Raw genomic sequence first — 24,313 nt, 5'->3', positions numbered from 1 at the left:
GTTTGTTCCTGGTAATCATGCTTCTGATGATGATGAAGAGGGAGAATTTTATGAAGAAATTGAAAACTTGGACACCATTTTATCCAAGAGTAAAGCGTCCAAAATTGGTAATCAAAGAAGAAGAATGAGACGTAGATAACTTCTCTTCTTGTTATTTTAGTTATTTTTAAGATCCTTTTAAGGTTTCTTTTTTGTTATTTTTTACCGTTTTGGTTTATGGGGGTGGAGGCCTTAGAGCCTCCCTTGTAATTCTTGTAATTATGTTTTTTCCTTTAATAAACTATTGGACTTAGGAAACAAAACAGAATTAAGCCGCTATAAAAAATCTAATACCAACTTCGTATAGTTGAGACCAAGTAGATTAACCCTAGATACTTAGTTCCCTCAGTATTCATGTAGTTGCAGGAAATCCCACAACACACCCCTTGTATTATCATGAATATGATTTCTAGATCTAAACTTATTTGATATGAAAATAAAGATAATGAAAATAGAAAATAAGACACAAGATTTACGTGGTTCGATCAATGTGATCTACATCCACGGGGTTAGGGATCTTCACTATAATTGTTTGTAATTACATATGGATTACAATTGAGACTCCATTAATGAATATTTAGAGCTTTAGGTTGATGATGGAAGAAAAATGAGATAATAATAATAATACAAATTCTGTTTTCCCTCTCTCTACAAATGTGTCTCCCTCTCTCATCATAAAAATATGTCTCTCCTTTTCTCTCTCCTGCTCTTCTCTTTATATAGGTGTTTACATAGTGGATGACAGCTCATATTTCCCCTATTTTCGGATCTGGTGCTACATTCTCTCAGGCTCTTATTACAATTTTGCAGGCTCTGCTACATTCTCGCAAACTCTCTCTATAATTTCGCAAGCTCTTACTGTTGTGCGATATTTGGATTCTACATCTTGCCTCTTTTTCCTTGAATATTGCTTGAAGAGCGATCCTTAAGGAAAAATCCACTTTGTTGTAGTTGTTGGAGGAACGAGCGAAAGAATATTGGTCTTGAAAAGTACGTACTTGCCTCTATTCTTTTGTGAAGTTCCGGAGCGTTGCGAAGTAAATAAGAAATATCATCTTTTGAAGTATGTGAAGTATGAAGTATCCTTGAAGAAGTATAAGAAGCATGAAGTATCTTTGATGAAGTATAAGAAATATTCAATCCTCGAAATATAAGAAGTATTCGTCCTTGAATGAGAATAATAAGTATTGTCTCTATTCATGCGAAATTATTACTCCATTTTTGGTGATTCTTGCCGAGAAGATAAAGAACATAAAATGTTTTCTTGGTAATCCATAGTTGCATCTGTTCTTTATCTATGAGGGTAGAATCCTTGAAAAAATGTTGAATGTGTGAATTGTTTCTTCATTCTTATCTTGCCTCTGTCTCATGTTTTGTGCTCATGCGATAGTATAATCTCTTCAAGTTGCTTATAATTGTGCGAAATAATTGAGCGAGATAATCACATCATTTGGAAGAATCATATTCTGCGAAATTCTGACATATTCTACGAAATTTTGAATCATTATGCGAAATTCTGAATCATTCTGTGAAGTTCTGAATAATCTTGCGAAATTCTTGAATAATCCTGTGAAATTCTGAATAATCCTGAATAATTCTGCTAAATTCTGCGATATTATTGCGAAATTCTGCAATATTATTCCGTACAGTTTTGTAAAGTACTTATGCGAACATAATGCTTATGTGATGATTATGTTATGAAATGTGTATGTGATGTTTATTCCATGAAATGCTTATGCAATGCTTTTATGATGCGAGTATGATGCTTGTATGATGAGAATGCTTATCTATTACAATGTATAGTTAAGGTTTGTGTTACTTAGCTCATTTTTCCGTCTAAAATTGATGTATCTTTAAATTGCTTCCATTCTTCATTTCTCTGACTTTTTCTTTAGTGTATGCATTCTTCTTCGTGTAGTTATTTTTCTTCACAAGTTCTTACTTGTGTTTCATCTTCCCTCTTTCCTGCACTATTAGTATCTCATAACAGTATGATCATAATATCAAGTCTGCGGCATTTTCACTGCCTCAGTTTCATTTCCATGTACATATTCGCAAGCTTGTTTGATTACATATAATCATTCTCGCAAGCTTACTTGCTTACTCATTTTCTTATGTGGTCTTATTTTGCCTTCCTAGTTAAAGGTCTTATTTTTCCACCTCTTGTCATTGCGACAAAATCGCAGGACGTCTTTGCACTTTCATGCAAAAACCCATTGATCTTGCCTTAACTTTTTCTTTTGTATTACTGCCTCTTCAGGATTGTTGCGACAATATGACAGGCCTAAATATTCTTGCGAAAATAAAGCCCCATGACATTGCCGTCTTGCGACGAAATCGCAGGACGTCTTCACATTTTCATGTAATGACCCATTGATCTCGTCTTATCTTTTTCTCTAGTATTATTTCCTCTTCAGGATTGTCGCACAAATATGACAAGCCTTAATACCCTTGCGAGTAAAAATCCTCATGACATTTGCGTCTTAAGACACTTATCAGCTCCCTAATGGAGGGTGCCGCCCTTATCTCCCCCCTGGTTGCCCCTTCAAGGAGGCGTACTTCTACCATACAAGGTTAGCTCCTCCCATCCGGTCTTAACAACAACTAGTTGTTTTCGCAGCCTCTTATCCCTTTTACCTATAGGGCTTACGGTTATGAGACTGCACCCTAAGTGGGGTTTTCTTCGGGCCGAGTGCAGTATAAGCCAAGACTTGTCAAGAATGGCAAGGTACGCTCCAGACGCCCCTGGCACTCTTGACTCAACCGTGTACCTCGACGCCTTGATCAGATTCCGCACTCCTTGGGAGAGTCCTTATTACCTTAGTCGCCCAACCTAAGTCATATGCTTAAGCTGAGAAACCAAGGTGCCTCTCCCGGATGGGCTTTATTGTCCCCAAATCTCCATGACTCAGGTTCCAGGGGCGGTGTAACCTTTTCCCTGAGTCATGCTACAGGTACCCCCTTCTATGACGTACTTTAGGTCTTACATTTGACTCTTGCGAAATTTTATTCACGAACTAGGGTGTACGCCATAAAGGTTCGCCCCATTCTAATCTTAGATTTTTATGGATCTTAGATTGTCTCTTGCGAAATTTTCGCGTTTCTTTGTTCTTTTATTCTTTCATTCATTCTTTCATTTCTGTCATTTCTTTCATCCACTCTTTCATTCTCATAATATCATATCATTTGAAGCAAAGTAAATATTCAAGAGAATTCTAATACATTATAATTCTGAAATCTTTGTAATTGTGAAATCTTTGTAATTCTGCGATTGTTTCGTATTTTGTAAATCAAATCAAAAATCTTTATATTCTCTGCAAAAGAAATATTCTAGAGAAACATATAAATTGAATTTTCTCAGTTTTCTGTAATTTTGAAATCTCGCAATCTTTGTAATTTTGAAGTCTTTGTAATCTTGAAATCTTAGTAATCTTTATAGTCTTTGAGATCTTGAAATCTTTGTAATCGTGCGATTGAATCGCTTTTTGTAAATCAAATCAAAAATCTTTTTATTCGTTCTTAGTATAAAGTAAAATGTTCAAGGAAGTGGTACTTATCTTTCATGTGAGTCGCTGTTGTTGTCAAAGAAGTGAATAAATGCCTTGAAATGTATGAACTTCGCGCAGCAAAAAGAAGTGTGAGAAGTGAGACTTGAACCCTTGACCTGCTTCTTGGATTTTCTCGCACCATACCAACTGTGCTAAGCCTCTCTTGCGAAGTAATCAAAGTTCTTGCGAAGTAATCAAATTCCAACTGTGTGAGAGGCACTTCTGTATAAATTTCGCGTAACAAAAATAATCATGCGAGAAGCAAGAATTGATCTCGTGACCTGCTGCTTGCATTCATGCCTCGTGACCAATTGTGCAAGCTTATTCTTTGCGAAATATCTCTGCGAAATTATCATCAACTCTCTTCTGTGCGAAATAATCAAAGAAATATATGTGCGAAAAAATATGCCTGTGTTGGGACTTGATCGCACGACCATGAACTCATTAACTTCGCAGATGACCAATTGTCCTGCCTCTTGTTTGCGAAATAATGAAACAATATTGCGAAATTATCATTTTTTCGCTCTCTGTAAAAAAGAAGAAAACTATGTTCACAGGTGAATTCGAACTTGCGACCACGAACGCACATACTGCTCTCTGGACCAATTGTGCAAGAACCTCTTTGCGAAATTAACGCATAACTTTTTTCCTTATTCTTTTATTCTCCCATGCAAATGAGAAGAAAATGAAAAATATGTGACTCTGGGAATTCGAACCCGTGACCTATTTTTTTTTCGCTCAGCCTTGAACCATCTGTGCGAATTTTCTGTTTGTGATTGAAATTGCAGCATCTGCCTCTTATCTTTTCTTCGCCCTTCCTTAACTTCTTTCACATTTGCCTTCTTCTCCTGAACATGAAAATCTTCCACTGAAACTTTCATTTTTTCCTTAAATTTCACCACAACAACTAATTTTTTTCTCTCACTCTTTTCATGTCTTTGAATTGTTGATGATGTTTACTCCCTGAAAGTGTGATTTCTTCCATAAAATTTCCATTTTTGAACCTAAACTTTGTAGATCTAGAAAAATATGAACAGTAGCTAATCTTCATGAAAATTTCTTGATCCAACAAGTTACAGGAAGGATAAATCCTTTACTCGTTCACTGTTTCTAGCGCCAAAAATGTAGTTGCAGGAAATCCCACAACACACCCCTTGTATTATCATGAATATGATTTCTAGATCTAAACTTATTTGATACGAAAATAAAGATAAAGATAATGAAAATAGAAAATAAGACACAAGATTTACGTGGTTCGATCAATGTGATCTACATCCACAGGGTTAGGGATCTTCACTATAATTGTTTGTAATTACATATGGATTACAATTGAGACTCCATTAATGAATATTTGGAGCTCTAAGTTGATGATGGAAGAAGAAGGAGATAATAATAATAATACAAATTTTGTTTTCCCTCTCTCTACAAATGTGTCTCCCTCTCTCATCATAAAAATATGTCTCTCATTTTCTCTCTCCTGCTCTTCTCTTTATATAGGTGTTTACATAGTGGGTGACAGCTCATATTTCCCCTATTTTCGGATCTGGTGCTACGTTCTCTCAGGCTCTTATTACAATTTCGCAGGCTCTGCTACATTCTCGCAAACTCTCTCTATAATTTCGCAAGCTCTTACTGTTGTGCGATATTTGGATCCTACAATCCGTGCGCCTTCGATCCTTTGGATCGTATTCCAAACAGCAAAGGAAGAATTTGTTTGGTAATCACTCTAATCAATCTTGCTACAAGATATAGATGAGTCGTTGAAAAAGGCTCTTCCATTTAATCTAATAAACTCCTTTGTCTGGTTAGATCAATCTATCTTATAACTACCGAAGTAGTCAAATTTAGATTCACACTCAATCGATCACACAACTCTTATGATCGGTCATACCAATTACTAGGATCGGTCACACCAATTACAAGGATCGATCATACAATCACATGGTGATTACTTACGATCGGTTACACCAATTACCAGGACCGGTCATACCAAATCATAAGTCTAGCCATTGTGATCGGTTATACCAATATACATAACTTGAGTTAAGATCGGTTCTACCAACTCACACATATTAGTCATCCAAAGATATGCAATGAATAGCAAGACCAATAATCCTATTGATTTCCCTTTCGATTCACAAAACAAGTTTATGAGTGTACTTCCTTTCAAAAAATGTAAAACATTGTTTCCTAGGATGAAATCTTCACCATAACCCATACACATAATCATAACAATATATACAAGATTATGTCGAGGTCATATCTACGAAGTTCAAAAGATAAGTGTAATATTTCGTAGTCTAATTCCTTAATATTATGATCATATTATTATGATCATGTCACATCACTAGAGTATAATATACAATATATATACAGTATATACAGCTTCGCAGTTATGTTTTCAATATGCACGACTTGAAAGATATGTTAGGAATGAAACAAGTTCAAGTCAGTATTACTAACCTCAAGTGGAAGGATGATGGATTCGTTGTAGTTCATTACTTCTTCGCGTTCTTCAGGTCTTGGAGTAATACTTGTATGTCTCAACATTCCTAGACTTTCTAGTCTAACATAAACGAAGCTGACTCTAGTATTTAATCAAGCGACTCTAAATGAGTTTTGATACTAAAATATGACAACCAAACTTGACATACCAATGCTAGGTGAGTTCAAACGAGGTATGCTCTAAAAGTTTAGATAAATATAATTCGATAGTGCTGACGGGTAAAACGATTTGCTGTTTTTTGAGGAAAAGTGGAGGGTTGTGCAACAGGAGGATCCCCGATTGAGCAGATTGCCTAAACCTTTAATAGATGCGCTTATGGGAATGCTTTGAGTTAGAAGGATCAATCTATATGACTCCGGCCTAAACTAAGACAATGGTCGTTACAGAGTCAATTTGGTCACAAAGAGGGATGAAGGTCGATCTATAAGAGGGAATCTGAGAATTGTTTGAGATCAATGATGATTGAAGTTTTAGAGCACTGCTCGGTCGAACTCCAAGCGTTGTTATCTCAAGCTTGTTTTTCAAGTTTAGTTGATTAAAACTATATCTTGAATTTTATTCTACTTATAGTTATGTCTCGGATTAGGATAGAAGTGTGTAGTTGAGCATCAGACTTCACGGCGTTCACCAATTGAAGAAGAATATCTACTGAAGACCTTGGAGGAACTTCGTCGACAAAAAGTATGTGGAGACTAAATCTTATCTATCACTCAGAAGTCTATTCAGTTATATCTACTAATGAGACTAAGTCGTGTAGCTATATAGACTTTGTGTTATACACATTTGAAATTTCGAGTCGAGTTTATCTCATTTATATAATTCTCGAAATACGATTTTAAAGCTTAGAATGCTTCATCATATACTTGACAAATTTAGTTATAAACAATTCATTTGTTGGAAACTAAATATTGAGTCAAGTTGATCATGTGAAAATTACCTTGAACATCTTACACTATATGTGTGAGACAATCATTTGATTTTAACTTGGGATGTTTCGTATTGATCAAATAATTATTTGAAAATTACTTGAAGCTATTGGTATGTGTAATATTACCAGTGTTGTTGTAGGATCAGAATTTCGCAATGACAATGTTTTAGCGAAATTATCAATGACACGGCATAACAGCGTCGCAGAACAGTTTCAGAAATGATAGAATAAATGACGTCATCTAAGGTCACAAGAAAGATGTGATAGTCTTGCGAAGATTAGAGAGTTTGCGAAATTAACAATTGTAAGGTTGCGAGAATATCGCATATCATATCCGAAAATAAAGGGCAGATTAGATGTCATCCACTATGTATTTTCTTATAAATAGTCGTTCGAGTTGTAAAGAGGGAGAGATCTTTTTTTGGGTAAGAAACAAGTAAATAGGAGAGAGAAAGTTCAAAGCAGAGATCATTCTTAATTTCTTTATCTTTTCTTGTAAGAACATTCGAAGATTAATCAATAAAATTAAGAGTGTAAACCTAAAAATGAGTTGATGAACAATGAAATCATATGAGGGGTGTAGCGTAGGATTTCCTGCAACTACATAATGGCGCTAGAAACAGGGAGGAGTTGAAGATTATTCTAGAAAAAGCTAAAGATTGATATTGAGATTTGTGAAAATTTAAAGTGATTGATTAATAAGTTTTCATAATTTCTTGCAATACTGTTAACATTGAAGAAATGGCTAGAATAAGAAATACATCCGAACAACCGACTACTATTAGAAGAAGCAAAAGAATTGCTGGAAGAGAAAGAAGTGAAATGGGAGAATCTACTAGAATGAGAAATAATAGAGAAAATCAAATTTAACCGCCAATTCAACAAACACTAGTTCAAGAGAGGAATACAGATTATGACAGGGTGAGCGTACACACTTGGCGATCAAATTCAGCAGAAGAAATAGAAGAAGAACAACAAAATAGAAATTATAGACAGGAAGAGAGAAATCAAGAAGCAGATGAAGGAATAATTCATGGAGGTGAGGAAATTGGAGCATTAGAAACATTGAGACGAAGAATACATGAAGAAAGAAGAGCTGAGGCAGAAGAACGTGCGAATTTAACAAGGCAAAATCACGAATTAAGGATGGAGAATATAAGATTACAGAATATAAGATCGAGAAGCATTACAAAATCATATTCAAGATCGACTAGAAGAGAAATGAGGCGAAATTCACCCACAATCAATGCTGGAAACAATATTCAAGAAGAAATATCAAATCCTAATGAAGAATATCGCGAAAATAGAGAAAGAACTGATGATCGTTACATTCCACAAAATGAAACTTTTGATGATGGGCAAATTGGAGGAAATCAAGAGAACGGACAAAATCAGGGAAAAAATAACCAAGATGGCGAAGGAAATCAAGAGGAAGAAAGAAGAATTTTACATATGAGAGAAACTCAAAGAAATCAACAGACAATTGAAGAAGAAATTGAAAGACATTATGCTGAGCAAACACGTTTAATCTGCGAACGTGAAAGATTGAGAGCGGAAATGGAAGAACAAGAGCTTCAGGAGACAATTCGGCAGAACAATCATGACAATCGAGAAAGAAGACGTACACAAAACCGGAATAATGACAATCTCAATGAGGAATATGATAGAGTAAAGAGAATGGCTGAAAGACAGCGAATTGAATTGATAAGAAATGAACAAAATTATGGAGGGGAAAATGAAAGGCATCATCATTTGCGAATCAAAGATAGATATGAGGAAGAGAATCGCAGAAGAAGACGAGATGAGGATAATGAAGAAGAGATGCAAAATTTTGCGAGAGAAGATAGACGTGAACGCAGAAGAAGAGAAGCAAAATTAAAGAGACCAATGGATCAAGATTCAGGTGTAAATAAATAAATCTTGAAAGAATTAGAATAAATGAGAGGAATGCTAAATAACAGAGGAGAAGTAGGTAGAAGACAATTGGATGAAGCAACAGAAGAAGCTGCGAAAACTCCATTTACAAGGGAAGTACAATTAGGAGGAATACCACCGAAATGCAATTTACCCGCATTAACCAGCATTTTTGATGGAACAACTTGTGCAATTCAGCACATTAAAGCCTATGTGAGGTGCATGTTACAATGGGAAAATCATGATGCGGTATTGTGCAAATATTTCGCATCCATCTTAACAGGAGAAGCGTTAAAATGGTTTGAAGGTTTACCAAACGAATACAATAACCTCCTTCAATCATTTGCATAGTACATTCTTGGGGGCATATGTAAGTAATAATTCCTCACGACCTGGTATAGAAGATGTGTTTGGATTAAAACAAAGAATTGGCGAAAGTTTGAAACACTTGACTAAGAGATGGAGAACTATGTGTAGCGAAATGGCTGGCCGTGTAGATGAGAGATATCTCATATTATCATTTATCAATGCTATGTTTGCAACAAACCTATTGTATGTCCAAATTTTCAGAGTCAAGAATACGATTACAATGACTGAATTGCGAGAACTTCAAGAAGAATACATTGCTCTAGAGGAAAGGAAAAATGAAATGGAATCATATCCAGTTGCGAACACCAACTCACAAACGACGAATGCAAGTTTATTACCCAAGCTAATAAACACAGTGGCGAATACTTCGCAAGTACAACAAGAGAAGGTGACAAGTAACAATCAGCAGAAATTGGTAGCTATGGGGAGCCGAGATCAAGAAGAGTATGAAAGAGAAAGAAATTTGCGAGAAATTCAAAGGCTCGATCAACCGCAAGAAACTTATGGAGGTCAAAGGCAAAACTATAATAAAGGACAAGGAAGTCACAAGGTAATATGGGAAGAAATCAAGATGCCACCTCTAAATGCAAGTGTGGAGAAGATATGGGAAGCTATAATCTTGATGGAAAATATACCAACACCATGGAACATGGGAACGGAACCACCTCCAAACCACAGAAGTCATGAATTTTGTTTTTATCATCATTTTCATGGACATACCACAAACGATTGCAGAAATGTAAAAAGAATTATTTTGAGAATGATATATCAAGGAAAACTAAACGACTTTCTGGTAGGGCATCCGCCGTCTCAACCATTACCACCACCACCAGAACATCACAAAGTGAATATGATGAAAAAGAAAGAAACATTCTTCACAGAAGTTGGTGCAAAAGAAAAAAATCTATTCTGTCACTCTACCGTACATTCATATAAGACAATTGAAGATTTTCATGATAATGTTTTGAGTAGAGTGTTCGCAAGAGATAATGATGGAAGAGAAATTATGAATATTGCGAAAATCTCTCCACTACAGGAATGGCAGAAACAAATCATTTCTTTTACTGCAGAAGAAATTCCCGAAGGAGAAGAGGTGCATGACAATCCATTGGTAATAAAATTAGAAATTAATCCAAAACCGAAAGAAGATGAGGATGATGAAGCTGAAGATTCATGGGCAATCAATAGAATTCTAGTCGATACTGGAAGCTCTGTGAACATCTTATTTTATCATACTTATAAAACCATGGGTGGAAGAGATGATGATCTTATACCATCAACATATAAGATATATGGTTTTAATGGTACTGCTAACAAGCCTAAAGGGGAGATTACTATGCGGATTCCATTGAAGGGAATATCTTCTGAAATCTCATTCGGTGTCGTTGATGTAGAATCACCCTACAATGCGTTAATTGGTCGACCTTGTCTACATGGGATTCTAGGTGTAGCTTCAACTTTCCACCAATGTATCGAATTCCCTCACCCCAATGGTGTAGGGATCATAAAGGGAGATTGGGTCAAAGAAAGAGATGTTACGAAACTGAGATAGAATCTTGCGAAGGAAGAGCAAACAAGAAGGAAAACTGGCTACACAAAATCAAAGATGTACAAAGAAGTGAGAGGTTGATGGTGGATACAATCGAAAGGAAAGAAGAAGAGATGTTGCGAAATTAATGCTAGCTCAGAATAAAAATGATGAATATACCACTATCAAGGAAGCAGTAGCAGAAAATAATAAAGAAGCAGAGGATGACAAAGGTAATAAAAACAAGAAATGTATGAATGATTAAGTTGTTGCGATGAATGATTAAGTTGTTGCGATAAGTAAAATTCTCAAAAATACATTTGATTGGACAACAAAATTGAGATTGCGAAATTCAGATACAATATAATGGTTTGCGAGACTCTCGCAGAGATAATGAATTTCACAGAAAATAATCAGAGAAGAATGAAAAAAGAGAAAGAGGCGAACCTTTATGGCATACACCCTGTTCGCGAATACAATTTTGCAAGAGGCAAATGTAAGACCTAAAGTACGTCATATAAGGGGGTACCTATTGCATGACTCAGGGAAAGTCTACACCGCCACCGGAACCTGAGTCATGGAGATTTGGGGTCAATGAAGCCCATCTGGGAGAGGTACCTTGGATTCTCAACTTAAGCATATGACTTAGGTTGGGCGACTAAGGTAATAAGGACTCTCCCAAGGAGTGCAGATCTGATCAAGGCGCTGAGGTACACGGTTGAGTCAAGAGTGCCAGAGACGTTTGAAGCGTACTTTGCCATTCTTGACAAGTCTTGGCTTATACTGCACTCGGCCTGAAGAAAACCCCACTTAGGGTGCAGTCTCATAACCATAAACCCTATAGGTAAAAGGGATAAGAGGCTGCGAAAATAACTGGTTGTTTTTAAGAATGGATGGGAGGAGCTAACCTTGTATGGTAGAAGTACGCCTCCTTGAAGGGGAAACCAAGGGGAAGATAAGGGCGGCACCCTCCATTAGGGATATGATAAGTGTCTTAAGACGCAAATGTCATGAGGCTTCTTATTCGCAAGGATATTAATACTTGTCATATTTGTGCAATAATCTTGAAGAGGCAATAATACAAAAGAAAAGGATAAGACGAGATCAATGGTTTTTCGCATGAAAGTGCGAAGACGTCCTGCGATTTAGTCGCAAGACGGCAATGTCATGGGGCTTCATTTTCGCAAGAATATTTAGGCCTGTCATATTGTCGCAACATTCCTTAAGAGGCCATAATACAAAAGAAAAAGTTAAGTCAAGATCAATGGGTTTTTGCATGAAAGTGCAAGGACGTCCTGCGATTTTGTCGCAATAACCAGAGGTGGCCTAATAATACCTTTAATTAGGAATGAAAAATAAGACCACACAGGAATGAGATTTTGAAAAGAAACAAAATTTTCGCAAAATTGCGAAGTTATACAATAAGAATTTTTTGAAATCTCTCATTTGGATTCAAATAACAGAGGCAAGTATGGGAATGTATGAAATTAGAAAATGTTATTTGTCTCCATATGAGAGATTTACTCAAAATTCAAGAATTAATGATTATATTGATTAACTGTATTGCAAAGAAGAATTGTTTTAATTTATGCAGGTCAAAATGAAAGAAACACAAATATACAGAAAGAAGAAATAAATGTACAAGTATTACAAAGAATCAAAGAAAGAAGTAAAGACTATTTCTTGGTTAATCCTTCATTATCTTCATCAGACTTGTTTCCTTCTTCGTCTGCGTCAGAATCTTCATCACCATCAGAACTTCCATCACTATCAGATTCTTCATCGTCAGCTTCGCTATCAGAGATAATCAAACTGGGAGTATTCTGTGGGATTTCTTCTAAAAGACAAGGATAATCAGAATGTGGGATATTATGATCATCACAAACCATTTGGATGGTTTGATTGCGAAAATGCATAGCGTCATTCTTAAAATTCGCAACAGTGATCTTGATTTGATTCTTTAATCTAGAATACTTGTCGTTGCGAGAAGAAAGATTCTTTGCGAGTTCCTCCTTTTCAGCTTCAAGTTCTTCAATCTTTTCACGATATTATTTTCAGAATCTGCGAACAAAAGACAATCAATTATTAACTTGATGAAATTCATAAGAAGCAAAAGATTAGTAAAGAAGAGCAATTAGCAACCTTCTCTGTCAGAAATCATATCTCTAATCAAGGCTATGTTCAACTTGGAGACTAACATTTACGCCTAAATCTTTTCTAGCATCATCTAAATTTTCGCAGCCCAAAAAATTCATCCTCACTACTTATGAAGACGAGAACGAATTTGATTTTCCCTTTCGCAGAGTTCAATATTCTTGCGGTTAGCTTCATCTCGCTCAAGTTGAACTTCAAGGAGAGCCTCTTGGAATTTCGCCAAAGCCTTGGCACCTTGATCAGAGATACGATCCTTATCATCTATGAGACCGCTAATTTTGGTTCTTAACTCATTGGTTTTCTCTTTGGAATCAATAAGGAGACGCTTAAATCGTTGGCTAAGCCTAAACTGGATCTATGATCAATTTCTAAGAGGCGAAATTTAGATCTAAGTCATTTAGAGAAAGAGATGAAATTCTATCATTTGAGAAGCTATTTAAGGAATTGTTAAGACGTTCAAGAAGGGTATCATTATCCAAGGCATTAGGAAATGAACGAAGAAGGGTAGCTTCATCAGAAAGACCATAAATGTCTGCAAAAAGGATCATTTAAATAAGATAAAACAGGATGAATGAATAAAGGAAAAGAGAAAAGTAACATACCGTAAAGCTGATTATTAGCTTGCTGAAGACTAGAATTTTGTTCTTATACGAAGAAGAATCAATTTCTAATTGTCTATTTTTCTCGCGAAGACCTTTAACTTCAGCTTCCAATTCTTCATTCTTTTTGCGAAATTGAAGATTCTTCTTTTCAAGATTTTCGCGTCTTCTCTCTAGATCTGAGGCAACAGCAAAAGAAGCTTTTCCAGCCTGCGAAAAATATAAAAATATTAATATAGAAAGAAATTTTGAGTTATAACAATGAAGAAGTAAAAGGATAAAAGTATACCAGACTATTGAGAGAATGCAAGAAGTCGGGAGTCACTGATCTAGAAACTCCACGAAGAGAGCTATCACCATCCAGTAAAGGGACATCGCAAAGGGTAGCGAGAGCTTTGCAGGTATTTGCGAATTGGCTATCTCCCATTCCTTGTAGAGAATCAGAAAAGGCCAGAAACTTAGCCATAGAAGATTCAGGTGGAGAATCTTCAGTTGCAGCAAGATCATCGTTGTCCTCATCACCCTTGTCACTTTCGGAATTTTCGTTAGGAGGAATATTTGAAGGAGAAGAAGAACGAACTTTCCTTTTCTTTGGAGGAGGACCAGTTGATTTTTCCCTGCGAAGAGCACCTTTACCTTTATCACCAATCTTCGCAACATCGCAGATTCTTCTACTTCAGCAATAATCTTCACACAGATAAAATAAGAAATGGAAGTAACAGTATACTATTTAAAATCATATTAAAATTTAAAATCATAAGAGAAAATTTCTTACCTCATCTGTGTATGAGCGAAGAGCTAACAGAGTACTAGATTTCCCAGTCCTGTTATAACTATCTTTCAGTTTTTGGATCTGCGGAATGTCGCAAGAGTTAGCGAACAGAATAATAAAAATCAATAAAGAAATATAAAGAGTTAAAGAAGAAACATACCTCTTTCTCCTTTCGGGCCAAGAGAAAACCCAAGGTTGATAAGCAGCGAGATTCGCAGGAAGAACATTTGACCCAGCAATGTAGGGTCCTTTAGCATTAAAGGAAAACACACCATTTATCATCTTTGGATTGGCGAGGAGTTGTGTTTTTACCAGAATGCCAGTCAATATCTTGCATAGAATTTTGGCTTCATCAATGTTATCTTTCCTTTTTAAGCGAATACCCCAGCGAGTATTCTCTTTCTTCATGGAGATAAGTTCATAGTTCTCAAAGAAATTCGCCACTGTATTTCTCAGCAACTATCTCTAGGTTTGCGAATTTAGGATCCCTAAGTTCTTTGGAGTAAGAGATCCTCTACCAGCACCACGATTAGCGAACTCTAGCATCAGACGGATGCAGTCCCCACTCAGTTGGAAGATGGCTCGCGAAAATCCCGAATGAGCGAGAATTTCATAAAATAAAGGAAGATCTGGGTTATAAAGAGGAATAGGGAGACCTGCGAGAATCTGACCTAGCGAAATTATGATTGATTGATCATCACAATATTGATCAGAGAAAAGCTTGACAGAAAGAATGGATTTGGCATTCTCACTAGGAATGGTGGAGAGTGTGAAACCTATATCAGCAAGATCTTTTTGGCCATCTTGTAAATTCTTCTCATATCTATGACCACTTGGAGCCATGTTTGAATATAGAGTATGGGAATGTATGGAAAGTAAAAGGATTGAAGGAAGAAAAAGTTACAACAGCAAAACTTGCAGAAGAATAACAGAATTGCAGAGACGAGAGAATAAAAATAGAAGAGAAAGTAAAAAGAAAAATAGAAAGAAGAGTAAGATGAATATATAAAGGAGATTTTTTTTACTCGAAGGAATAAACACCATTAAGACGAAGAGACGTGAGCGGTTGAAAAGTTGTGGTTACAGAAGACGTGTCAAGAAACAAATGGACGAAAGAATACGTGTGATAAATGCAGAATATGAAAAGATGAGCAGATGCGGCATTTCTCACATCATTCTCTACTTTGCAGAGAAGATATGAGAAGAGGCAAGATGTAGGATCATAATTTCGCAATGACAATGTTTCAGCGAAATTATCAATGACACAACATAACAGCGTCGCAGAACAGTTTCAGAAATGATATAATAAATGAAGTCATCTAAGGTCACAAGAAAGATGTGATAGTCTTGTGAAGATTAGAGAGTTTTCGAAATTAACAATTGTAAGGTTGCGAGAATATCGCAGATCATATCCGAAAATAAAGGACAGATTAGCTGTCATCCACTATGTATTTTCTTATAAATAGTTGTTCGAGTTGTAAAGAGGGAGAGATATTTTTTCTGGGTAAGAAACAAGTAAATAGGAGAGAGAAAGTTCAAAGCAGAGATCATTCTTAATTTCTTTATCTTTTCTTGTAAGAACATTCGAAGATTAATCAATAAAATTAAGAGTGTAAACCTAAAAATGAGTTGATGAACAATGAAATCATATGAGGGGTGTAGTGTAGGATTTCCTGCAACTACAGTTGTCTTCTAAGGATGTTTCAAATCGGTTAATGAGAGTTTTAGAACAACTACCGATGTCTGGATACAACACAGTATGCGTAACTAGTATGCGAACTGTGAAGTACTAGTTCAGATCCGAAATCCTAGTTTGCGAACTGTGTTTGCGAACGAGTTTATCTGTGATAGGTCTGGAACTGTGGTTTGCGAGCGGCAAGACTAGGCAAGGTCCGGAATGGTAGTTCACGAATTCAGTGATTAGGTTCTATAATCGGTAAGTATGACAACTTGGTCACATACTCTGTATGCTAACTATTGTCCACACTCATGAACTCAGGTTCGTTTGCGAACTAAAGTCCCTGGATTTTTAATGTATTAAGGTAGGCCAACTTGGTTTGCAAACCGTGGCATTGTGTTTATGAATTGGTTCTTGTATAAGTACTTCGTACACTTAGAAACCAAACCGAATATGTTTCAAATGCTTCACGGATATTTCTATGAGATAATGAACATTTGAACAACTCTCTTAGAAGACATTTAAATTTATTTGATTATCTATCATGATTGATTGATGATGGTTGTCGTAAGTGCATTCAAATTAAATAACTTATTTCCACACAATTAACTGGTAATATAATGGAAGTAAGGATCATTCCCACGAAGAGCAGCGAGTTTTAGTTTTCAAAGTGTCACAAAGGGGGTTTTGTTTTAGATTTTAAACAAAATAATGTAATCAAAGCAAATAAAATTGAGTTGTAATCAATAGATAGAGATATGATTGAGGAATCCTTCTTCGTTAATAAACCTTCAATGAGTTAATATATTCATCCATTCGTCCTTAATCATAGATTATCACCAACCGTGGGAAAGCAGCTAGAGCAATGTTATCCTCTAAAGTCCTTTGGTCATTGGATACCGAAGTGCTCGAATACCAAATTCTATTTGTCCAAACCACCAAGTAGTAGCGCACTCAAGGTGTAGCTTGGTCAAATGCTTTATGTTTTGTGACTTAGGTCAATCCTAGTATTTAGACTCTTAAAGCAAGGTACACTTTCTAGTGTTGTTTTTACACGTGATTGCTCCGCAGAATCCCTCTGCAAGGTTTCACGTTTTCTACTTGTGTACGGGTTATTCAATAATTACACAGATATCCTAACCCTTTACTAGCTTTAGATTAATCAATAAACTGATTTAGTAGGCCACCTAAAACAATCAATCAATCAATCATAATATTTAATCATAGTAGAAACAACGATAATCATATGAAGAAATCAAAATAGATTCATATATTAAATCAAATCAAGTTTACAACTTAGAATTCATCCTCAGTCAACAGGTGTTTACCTACTCATGGATGTAGAAACATCCATGTCACATAAGAAAAGTTAAGAGATATTGTTACGATTGAAGAACCGCTCCGAAACCCTAGCTTTCACTACGTGATAGGTGTCATAAACACCTAGATTTATTATCTATAAATTATGCTTTCTTTGCTAAGTTTTCTTGTAAATTATGTATCTTATGTTTGTTTTTGAGTATTTAGGTACTTTGGAGTCATTTGGAACAAAAGAAGAGGAAACGTCGCTTAAAAGGTGAAAAGGTGCAAATCATGTTGGAGGCAGATTATTTCTCATTCTTTGCTTTTATTTCTTCATCTCTGTCTGAAAAGTATGTCAGCTTTAGTGATGCATATTCATTTGTCTGAAAAGCATGACAACTTTGGTGATAAAGAGATATTGAAGAGAATAAGTGAATCTGAGAAATAAGAGACGGATGATGTTGGTGGAAGAACTCGAAAGAAGGAAAAATCATTCAATTAGAGCTAAAAGGAGCAAAGTCGTCACTTCGCAGGCGACTGATATTTGGATCCCCCGAGGATAAGGGGTAACCTGCTAACAGAATTGCAGGCTACAGTTCGTTAAGGGGCACCCACTCCTTTATAACTAAGAGCTAGGTCGAGGGTTTTATTTCACAAGTTCATCTTCCTCTCTTCGAGCAGAAACTTAGATGCACCAATTACGTTGTCGGCTAGAGATTTGGGTCCATTGGGTATTGCCGATGAGCTCTGTGGCCGGAAAAGGAGGATTAATGGGTTTGTGCTCCATGGGTCCGATAGCTAAGTACCAAGGGTTCGTGAGGAGAGGATATTGACGACAAAAAGGAAATGAGCAGATGATCAAGTTTCATATATTTAAGTCGTTGTTCAAGCCAAGAAATCAGATAAGAAACAAGTTTGCAGTCGATTGATTGAAGTATCAATGGAGATTCAGGCTTATTTGTGTGTTTCAGATGCATTGAGAATATGGGTTTGTGTGTATGACTGCAGGGAAGGAGTTGTGAAATGAATTTCGGATCAGCAGCAGGTTCATATCTGTAAGAACAACAAACTGCACACAGGTTGTTTGTAGAAAGGCCTGAACGAGTAGTTCTTCACATTTCAAGCTAGTTGTGACCAGTCTTACTGCCTATTTGCTTTGCTGCCGCTCTGCCTTGATTCTCGAGGGTCTAGTGGATGTTGTGAATCGAAGAGCTGAAATTGAATTAAGGTTTGAGTTTGCTTGAGAACGAGAAGACCCTGATTTTGTTGTTTGGAAGGATGAAGAAATGGTGGAGAAATTGGTTGTTCTCAGTGCAGTGATGAGAAATTGCAGGTACATGTGACGATTCGAGATTTCAGTTTAGGGTTTCTGTTTGATCTGAAATTGAAGATGAAAGAATGGGTTTGTGTTGGATTTGAAAAATACACAGAACAAGAGAAGATTGAACTGTTGGTGCTGCAATGAGATTGAGGCAGTGATGCTGTGGGCTAAGCTGCAATGAAGGGGAATGTGATGTTGGCAGTGGCAATGGAACTGATGTTGAGGTTGGTGCTGATAATGATACAGCTAAGCTAAATTGCAGGGTTGGTTGTGCAACTGTTATGGGTTTTGACCGAAGTGATGGCTGGAAGAATGTTGAAGGGATGTTGATTGTTGTGAGCTGAGCAGTGAAGATACTGGTGGTGGCATTGAATTGCAGTTACAGGGATTTGTGGTGCAAAGGCTATCTATGACTGAACTGCAGGTAAGAGAGCGTTGCAGGTTCAGGTGAGACAAGAAACAGAAGCTGATGTTTGTGGTTAGAATTGGTTGAGATGAGAAGGGGAATCAATTAGTTGAACTGGTGAGCTGCTGCTGCCATTGAGATGCTGTTGCAGGGTGAAATTGAGATGTAGAAGGAGGATTACAAACTTTGTTTGAGAAGCTACAGATTGTGTTGGCTTGTAGGCGAAATGGAAAGAGGGAAACCATACTGATGCTGTGAAGTTGTGATGCTATGGGCTGAATGGCTTGTCAGTCCCATGAGACTGACAGGCAAAGTAAATATTTTTAAATGGGCCAAGGCTTGAATTGGGCTGGCCTGAGCGGTGAAATAGAATTGGCCTGGACCTGGGAACTAAGTTGGTCGAGATTTAGAAGTCTTCTTAGATATAAAACCTATTCACACAACAATAAATCGGGAGGCTCTTCTTCTACTTTTGGTTTTTAGGGTTTAGACATGGAAACTCTTCTTTTTCTCCTTGTTATGAACTCCATTAACATGAGTAGTTAATTTTATTATTGGTTTATGGATTAAGTTGATTTCACATAACATGATTTTGGGTTTAATGAATTAGTTTTGTCTCATATTTATCATTCATGATTCTCTGAAAATATAGTTGCATGATTGATGTATTGCAACATGATTTGAGTATTTGTTTTGTCAAGTTGCAAATTGGTAGAACTCATATCCACATCTATAGCTAGTTTAGGATTAATCAATGAGCGATAATCCTTGAACACAAGTAGCATAAATATGATTGTAAGTTATAGTGATATATCCTTGTAATCATATGAGAATCATGACCTTTGTTCGAATTGTTTGCGCAATGTATTTCAATTGCATTGATTAGCCTAATTTCATGAATCTTAATGCTCCATGGGAATTGAACTTGATTAGCGCAAGGCATTAGGTTATTCTTTTGGTAGAATTCATACTTGCATCGTTTTACATGTATGTGTGATGATAAGAGGAAATTGCGGGATATTCTTTCGACTAGGTATCTTAGGGCTTTTGATAATGAGAGATTAAATATCAATTCTAGTTATTAAGACAAGAGCGTGTTAGTGAATGAAAACGAAATCCTTGACTAATATTTTCACATATCCTTGAGTTGATTTGTTTACTTTTATTTATTTGATTTTATTGTAGTTTACTTTATAAAAATCAGAAAACCCCCCAAGTGTTACCATAAGAAACCGAAACATATTGACAGCCTAAGACCTCTCTGTGGGAACGATCCTTTCTTGCCCTTGCTATATTATATATTTTGAGTAGTGAGAAAGTAATATATTTTTGACGCATACGACAACGATCAAATTTTGGCACCGCTTCCGGGGAGGCAGCGGTTGTCATTTGTTTTTGGTTTCTTATTTTTGTTTTTAGTCTTCTTTTTTATTTTGTTTTTGTTTTTATTTTCTAGTTTTTAACCTTGTTTTGAGAACTCTTGTTTCAGGTACCATTTTCTATGGATGGAGAATATTGGAACAATGGGTACGGTTATCAAACTCAACAAAATTATGACAACTATCACCCTTGCGGAGAATACAATCAAAACCAATCCTTTGGTTATAGTCAATATTCTATGTACCCTTTGAGTTATTGTCATACATATCAACCTTCTTATGGTAGGTATGTAAGTGAGCAACCACAAGGAGGGGAGAATAGTTGTGCTCTTATTCATATTTCTTCGAGCTTGGTAGATGAGATGCAACAATTTATGGTCAGCATGGAGTCAGTCTGTAGACAACCGAGCATGGAACCAATTTCATCGACCGAATGTGCTCATAGTATGTTTGGCCCAATTTCTGATCGTAGTTATGATCATTCACCCATTCAAAGGGAAGATAATTGGCCTAACAATACTGAAGTAAGTGATTCTATTTTTTCCTTGTCGAACGAGCTTTCCAACAAATGGAACATTATTTTCAAAATTTGGATGGATCACTCCAAGAGCTTCAAAAAGGTGTTTCTATTTTAAGACAAGGCATTGAAGAATACAAAGAGGACATGCAAAATTCTGCGAAAGACCAATCTTTTGGAAGTGGTAGCCAATCTTATGTTAACTATGATAGTGACGATGACTATGAAAGTACATCGCTTGAACCAATTTATGGTGACATCCCCGAGGAGTATACAATGGAGTCTTTTTGCGATCAAGGTGAAGATGAAAAGGAATATGATGACACTAGTGTAGCTTACTCGAGCATTGATCTTTATAATGATCAAGAACCTATTCAAAAGGTAGAGCTTGAGGATGATGCAATGAGTGTTCGAAAAAAGTTCCTTATGGTGAGACTTGAATCCGCAGTGGAGAATGTACCTTGCAACAAAGAGGAGTGTGTTGAGAATGAAATCGCTATGACCAATATTGTGGAAGACCCAATTGAGATTGCGAATGATTGTAATGAAGATGTTGATGCCGAGATTTTGGTTAAGGCAGAAACGGACGAAGAATGGTTGCAAGGTTTGATAGAGGACCATGATATAAAAGAGGTGAGTAATTCACTTGAGTTTTTCAAGGATGAAGAGGATTCCATGCTACAAGAGATTGTGCGAGGTTTGTCTAACCCTTTGCATATTGCTCCTTCTCCTTTACCTCTTATTGGTTTGAGTGTATGTGCTTCGAAAACATTTTTAAATGACTTTGTTTCTCGGTATCCACCATTGGAAACATTAGATTCTCATACTATGCAGGTTTTGGAACAAGAAACCGTGGAAGTTCCCAAATTCTACATTCTTTATACACTTCCAAGTGTGGACAAGAATAAGTATGGGGGAAACTTTTATCGGTTAATAGATTCGTTTCTATTTTATTGTGATAATATGTGTGCGAAGCTAGTGTTTGCAAAACATGTGTTATGGGTGGATCCCCAACTTTTCAGATTGTTGGTGTATGGGAAATTCGTCTTGCAAGTCGGGCTAAAGACGTTAAACTAAGCGTTAAATGGGAGGAAACCCACTGAGTTTATATTTCTATCTTTTGGTTTTCATATCATATTTTCATCCCCATGTTTAACTTCCTTGAGTCCATAATCTATTTTGGAAGAAAATTATGACGAATACCTTTTCGTCAGAAAATTTCAGACTGCACGTAGTTCAGTCCAGAACCATAACCGTCAGACCGTTTATCGAAACATTGTGCCCTTTTGACACTGTGTAGACAAGACGTAGGCGAACAACTTTCGTGAAATAGTGTTTTGCCAAATTCCTTACCAATTTGTACAGTTTTCGTGGTTTATCTGCTGGTACGTCATATAATTTTCAGTTTTTCACATTGAGGACAATGTGAAGTTTGAGTGTGGGGGAGTCTTTTGCATATAGAGTTTTTAGCCTTGTTCAGAAAAATTAAAAAAATAAAAAGAAGATGAGAAAGTCTAGAAACTTGTGCCTTACACTAATGGAAACATCGTGGTTGTAGGAGTTGAGGAACCCATTAGTAGAGTCTATTCATATGTAAATTAACAAAATATAAAAATAAATAACATGTTAGTTGTCACCATATCTCGGAATCTTCACCATATCATGTTCTATTTTTATATTTCCATATTTATCTATTGTCTCTCTAAGTGAATTGGTGGGGCACGAACATCGAATTGTTATCACTGCTAGGATGAAATAGAGTGATTGAGTTACTACAAGAAAAAGAAAGAAAGAGACCATACCAATTTGACCAAATGGTGTACATATAAAAAAAATTGACAATTGGATAGCAATATGTGTGTGTTCTCCCTGTCTCCGTCGCCTAAGCAAGCGTGGAATGCAGGATCCATGGGAATTACCATGCAATATGTTGTTTCTTCTCTCCAAGACTTACAATTTCATAATACCTTGATGATATTTCATTCATGACCTAATACCTATTTATATAGGTTTACATTGCTTGGCCTTCAAGTATGTAGTTCGGCTCAAGAACCCGACCCGAAAATACGAAATAAAGACCCAACCGTGAGTTTTGGCCTTCACCAGTATGCATACCCGTTTGCATACTTAAGTTTCAGTTAAAATCCATGGAAATAAGTATGCATACCCGTTTGCATACTGAAAATCCGTTTGCCTACCCGTTTGCATACTTTTCCTGTCTTGGGTATTCGATAAAAAGCTTGTTTTGCCCAAAACTTCTTCGTCCAAACTCGGACTGACCTCATTCTTGCATTATTTTCCTCTTTCAATTCTCCTCAAGATGGTGATGAGAAATCCAGGATTTGAATGATTTAACCTCTGTCTTTGGCCCGTCTTTTGATTTTGAGTGTTTTGCTCCTTTTCGTCGTACTTCTTCCACTTCTCTCAGACTTGGGCACTTGGAAACTTGGGATACTTCTCTTCTTATCTCTTTTCATCACTCTGTAGCTCCTTTTTTGGATGATTCACCTAATAGAGACAAATAAGAGAAAACGAGAGTAATAATACAAAAATATGCAAGAATAATAACTTAAACAAGTATGGAATGGACACTAAAATCTTATGAATTATGCATTTATAAATTGAGTATCATATTTGGTGTAGAAGTGTTAGATGAATATAGCTACGCTAAAAGTGTTCATATGCTAACTTCGGTAAACTGTTATTGAGCCAACTTGTTATGAACAACTTACATCTACCTTTTTCAATAAGTTTTTCCCTAGGCACAAAACATCATCTATTAAGCAGCAGATTTGCACATTTGCTCAATAAGAGGGAGAATCTTTATATAGGTATTTGGAAAGGTTCAATGATTTACTATCACAATGTCCTCATCACGGCTTAGAAAAGGTCAGGTTAGTTCAAATCCTTTATGAGGCTTTAGATTATCCAACAACAATCATGGTAGAGTCCTTGTGTACATGTGGGTTTGAAAATAAGACTGTTGACCAGGCGTTTGAATGACATCGCCGAAAAGACCCAATAATGGGAAAATAGTAGGGAATCCAGAAAACAATTCTTTTAGGTAGAGGAAATTTCAATAGGGTAGAAGGATCTTTTGAGTCAGATGCTAAAATTGTTGCTATAGCGTAAAGGTTAGAAGCTCTAGAATTGAGTCAAACCAGTGGTAAAAGAGAGCTTTTTTGGGAAGGACATAATATGGAAGAGCAATCCAATGATCTTTATAATAACACTAGATTCAACCACTCTCAGAAGTTTGACCCATATTCAGAAACCTTTAACCCTGGTTGGAGAAACCTTCCAAACCTTTCATGGTATAAGGGCCAAAGTCAAGGTCAGTTTAGTAATTTTAA

This window comes from Papaver somniferum, unplaced genomic scaffold (genome assembly GCF_003573695.1).
Source record: "Papaver somniferum cultivar HN1 unplaced genomic scaffold, ASM357369v1 unplaced-scaffold_70, whole genome shotgun sequence".
NCBI classification, from domain to species: domain Eukaryota; kingdom Viridiplantae; phylum Streptophyta; class Magnoliopsida; order Ranunculales; family Papaveraceae; genus Papaver; species Papaver somniferum.
This window is presented reverse-complemented; position numbering follows the sequence as displayed.